Raw genomic sequence first — 5,334 nt, forward strand, 5'->3', positions numbered from 1 at the left:
CCACCTGGCCTGGCTGGGATGGGACGGCCGTCCCTCAGAGTTTCCTCATCCTCAACTCCTGTCTCATCTTCCTGGGCACAGCGACATCCGAAAGGGCCAGCGTGGAAGTTCAGGAGAATCCTCCTTGGGTCAGGACTCAGACCCCAGGGCTGGGGCTGTATTAACACTGCTCTTTGCTCTCCGAAGAAGGACTTTGCTAAGTAAATAATCCTTGGGATGCGCGTGGGGGACTCTTTAAAGAAAGGAAAAGTCTAGAGAAACAAGGAAAATACACCACATTATTGGCCACACATCTCTGAGTGGTAAATGTATAGGGTGGCCCTGGCCAGGTGGCTGAGTTGGTTGGAGCATCATCCCATACACCAAATGGTTGCAGGTTCAATTCCCTGTCAGGGTACATACCTAGGCTGTGGGCTCAGTCCCCATTTGGGGCATCTACAGGAGACATCTGATCAATGTTTCTCTCTCTCACATTGATGTGTTTCCCTCTCACTGTTTCTCTCTCTCTCTCTCCAATCAAGAAAAATATCATCTGGTAAGGATTAAAAAAAAATTATAGGGTGAATGTGGGAGAGGATGTTTGTTTTTCTTTTTATATGTATTTGTATTTTCAAGTCTACAATGACTGGGTATTTCTATTAATCAGAAATAAAAATAAATGTTGAGGGGGAAGAAAGAAACTTTTCAAGGACACTGCTTTAGTGTTGATTATTAATTGCTATCACCATTAAAAACAAAGTACTCTGGTCATTAAAGCAGTCCGACTGTTGTGTGACAGGCAGAGCCGGTGAACTTGTGGCTTCTTCTGAGAAGAGTCCAATTCTTGGGGAAAAGCAATGTTCTGCTGGCCCCTGCTAGACCCCGTCCCCTTGTCTCCCTGAGCCCCAGAGATCTGCCTCCAAGGGGTCACATTTGGGGATCCCACTTCCTGCCCCAATGCTAGGTGTCCCCTGGTGCAGCCCTCTGTCCTGAGGTGTCAACCTCTGGTTGCCCTTGAGGTACAGCTGGGGTGTGATAGCTGGGGCCTGAGGAGCAGCCGAGGACACTGGATTCAATCACTCACAGGTTCTTCTTTGGAGCTTTTGTGGGAGTTCCCACCATTACACAACATTGGCCTCCTGAAAGGTGGCTGCACGTTATAACCTGGGGCCAGAGCTCTCAGTGCCCTTGGGGAGCCTGCTTTGAGAGACTCGGAGAGCCAGCCCTTCAGCGTTGGACTATCTCCTGTCATCTGTGCTGCAAATGTCTGTCTCAGCTGACTGGTACCCGCAGTAAGTCTCACCGCGTCCTACTGTCCAGTGTGTGCAGAGCACCGAGGAAACATTTGAGTGAATTCCTCAGCTGAACCAGAGGAAACTCCAGTTTCATAAAGAGACAAGCAAAGACACTCCAAGAGGCAGAGGTACAGAGAGAGAGAGAATAAGGGGAAAGTGGGAGGGTAGGAGACAGAGGTCAGAACCTTCCTGCTTGTTTAATAAGTCTCCACACTTGGCCTCTGTCCCTCTGCTCAGTTCTAAAAGGGATGCCTCCGCATCAATGAGCTGTCACTAGAGGCATATAAGCCGAAGCCAAGTAACACTTGGCAAGAGGTGAGGTGGAGAAGGTCCAGACATCAGAAGCCACCAAAACTTGGATCAGATGCCCTTCGTAAATCCCTTTCGACCTCTGGCCTACAAGCAGGATGGTTCCTGCCACCTAGCCTGTTCTGCTACTGACCCCTCACTGATTTCTGCTCCCCCGCCCAGTGCCTCTTCCCTCTCTGGGCCCCTTCCATGAGCACGCAGGCCTCCCCTGCCCTGAGCAGTTTCTAGGCAGCGCTGTGCTCAGAGACACACACAGAGCGGAGGTGGGCTGAGTGGTGCCTGGCCCTGGGCAAGGGTGGGGACAAGTCCTGCTGCTGCTAACGGCTCCTTCCATGGGGACCTGGCAGGCACCGACCCCTCTGTGGGTCAGTGAGTCAATGAGAAGGCAGCGTGTGATTCCTGGAGGAGCCTGTACAACAGACAGAGCCCTGTCCTTTGGGGGACCCAGGACACAAGTGGACCCCGGGCCTGCCCCTTTCCTTTCAGCTCTGCCATGGCCCCAAGCAGCTGACTGAGGTTCCCTAGAGGCAGGATGCCGGAAGGGACTGCATAGCTGCCCAGAACCCTCCCTCGGCTCTCTCGGGCCGGATCCAGCTTCTGTGCAGAGCACAGCCATGGAGGGGCTGCCGTCTTTCCCGGTGTCACAGGGTTCCAAGTCAGCAAGTAGACCCAGGAACCGTGGGGCAACACGAGGCAGGTAAGGAGAGCAGCAGGAGAGACTAAAGGTACACTCCAGAGAGAACGTCCAGGCAAGTGGTGAGTTCTCAGGGCATGTCAGCCAAGGGGGCTCAGGTCATAACTTAGCTTGAGGCTGATTAAGAAAAGGAGGGTGGGACTGGGCTCACTGGACTGCAGTGAGAAGGGGTGGAGAGGGGCATAAGTGGAGCCTGTACAGGGGCGTTAGGGAACAGAGCTTTTTGGAACTGAGGGGGGACAGCAGCAGAGCAACAGCCATCATTTACCAAGTATCTACTATGTGCCAGGCACTGCCCTGAGCACTTTACTGTTTCACCTCATTTAATCCTCACACCAGGCCTATGAGATTGGGCCTGTTCTTATCCCCATTTTACAGATGAGGAAAGCGAAGCACAGAGGATTGAGTAACTTGTCCACAGTCAGGTAGCTAGCCAGGGGTAGAGCAGGGTTTTGAACCCAGGCTCTAGCACCCAGAAGCTTAACCTTATGGGAAGGTATGAATGGATTCGTAGGGGGAGCAGGGCCCGGGTCCACTGAGCCTTCCTCTCCCTCTCCTCCTCCCTTCGCCTTTCTCCTCTCCCTTTCCCTCCCCTCCTCTCTAGTCATGTTTCTGGCAGGCGGGCCTGGGCCAGGTGGAAGGAATGCAGAACCACTGACAGATGCTGAGAGAGAGAGAGAAGATGGGCATGAGTGGGAATGACCTGGGGCTGGTTTCTCACTTCCTCCTTCTCTGGAAGGAGTCTGAGGCCTGGTAAAGTGCTGCGGGCAGAGCTCCCGAGGCCCCCTCTCCGGTCTCTTCTCAGCTGTCCTCGGGCAAGATGTTGCCATGGGGCCCCAGAGACCACGCAGGTTCCCCAGGCAGGCTCCCCAGGCAGGCTCTGCGGAAGGACTCAGGGGAGTCCCCAGTCTTGGCTCTGAGCCAGCTAGAGAGGGGACTCCAGCCCTGTCCCTGTTGTAGGAGAAAAGGGGATGGCAGCTGGAATCAGGGCCCCACTGGAGCCGTCTTGTTTGCTGCTGGATCCCTGGAGCCAGGCTCAGGGTAAAAGCTCAGGAAATACTTAGAGTTAAAGAGGAAGCCTCTGCCCACTAAAGGTGGGAGGGCGTCCGTGTCTGGTCTCTGGGCCTGGCTCTGGGCTGTCCAGATTTCATCTCCCAGGCCGAGTCCTCTCAACCGGGAGCACCCCATGTCCTCAGCATGTGGGATAGAGTGGGGGTGACGAGGAAGATCTGACAGCTTGGGCGCAGCGTTCCCCCCGCTCCCCCCACAACCTTAGAAAGCAGTGGTTCTCAGCTTTAGGGTCACCTGCCAAAGCCCAGACCAATTAAAGCATGTCTCTGGGAGTGGGACCCATGCATTAGTCTTTTTGAAATTCCTCAGGGGACTCCAATGTGCAGACAGATTTGGAAACTGGTGGTAGGGGCTTTACATCTTCTCAAAGCCATTTTGTATCCACTTTCTAACCTGAACCTCAAGTTAAAATCTGCCTGTTTCGTGGTCAGGGCAAGGTTTTGCTGAAAAAAAAAACAAACAAACCCAAAAAAGCATACATTATCTATGTCCATGATATTTATTTATCAGATTCCATTTCTACTCAATGAAGAAATTTTTGAAGAAATTAAGCCCTGACTGGTGTGGCTCAGTTGGCTGGGTGTCATTCCAAAAGCAAAAGGCCCCCAGTTTGATTCCAGGTCAGGGCACATGCCTGGGTTGCACATACAACAGGCAGCTGATGGATGTCCCTGTCACATCAATGTTTCTCTCCCTCTCTTTCTCCTTCCCTTCCTCTCTCTCTAACAATAAAAGAATAAAATCTTTAAGAAAAGAAATAAATGAATTAAAAAGGAAAAAATGAAAATTACCTGAATCTCACCCTTTAGTGACAGTAACTGTTGACATTAGTTTTATTTACTTTATTTCCTCACTTCTTTGCAGTTGAAGAAACTGAGGAAGAGAAACATTAGGTAACTTTCCCAGGGTAGTGGAGCTACCAAGTGGCAGAGTTGGGATTTGAACCCAGGATGTGGATGGAGTCCGTCCCACTAGATTGTTGCGAGGTCTAAAGGGGCTAATACATGTCAAGGGTACCTCCTGTACCAGGGGTTTGTGAAAAGAGTGGGACTCAACATGGAAAACAGGGAGGCAGCCCTCAGGCTGCATTTTGCGTCCAGAAGAGGAGACTAGAGCCCAATGCCACAGTCACCCACAGGCTCACAGACACACCCAAGCAACTGCTCTGACTCATGTTTGCCGCGCCCTTCGGCCTTATCCTGCTGGTGGGGCTGCTGGCCAATGGGCCCATGCTGTTGGTGGTGGGCCCAGGCGCAGGCACCACCCCCACAACCCCTCGCGCTAACCAACAGCCTTTCCCTTCTCTGCCTGCCCTCCTCGCCCCCCGCTGTCACACACGCTTCTTTGCCCAAGAAGGAAACACAAATAAAGTCAACCATGAAGCCACGAGTCTGGGCCTGTGAATTTTTGAACACCCTCCTTTCTTTCCTGTAGTTTCTCTTTCTGGCGTGGCTGGGGTAGGGGGCCCTCTTTAGGCCCTTTGTTCTCTCCAGATCAACTAGAGGTATCCATCTCTCCTACCCCATCTCCATGCCCCACCTCTGCCCTCCTGGAAGCAGGTCTCAGGCTTGTTTGTTGGCCTGGGAACCAGGGAGATTATCTCCACTTAAATTTCCAAGACAACACAGTCTACTTGGTAATAGTGTTACAGTGAAACACACACACACACACACACACACACACACACACACACACACCCGCCCCCTCTGACTCCATGGTCAAAAATGCTGGGTTGAACCAAGTCAAACTGGTTTCTTTGTTGCAGGACTTATCAGAGCCTTGAATACCCTAAAGGCCCTTGGGATTTTCTGAGAGATGCTCAGAGCAGACAGTTTCCCCAAATCTATGCCAGGGAGCCAGTGTTCCGTGGAACACACCTTAGGAAAGAATCCAGGAGGGGAGTTACAGTGTTGAGCACAGTAAAGATGCTCTCGGCGCTGGGAGGCAAACGGCTCTGAGCCTCGATGCCTCTGTCAGGTGGGCATC

Source organism: Pteronotus mesoamericanus, unplaced genomic scaffold, assembly GCF_021234165.1.
Source record: "Pteronotus mesoamericanus isolate MK-2021 breed Mesoamerican mustached bat unplaced genomic scaffold, CSHL_Meso_final contig_20, whole genome shotgun sequence".
NCBI classification, from domain to species: domain Eukaryota; kingdom Metazoa; phylum Chordata; class Mammalia; order Chiroptera; family Mormoopidae; genus Pteronotus; species Pteronotus mesoamericanus.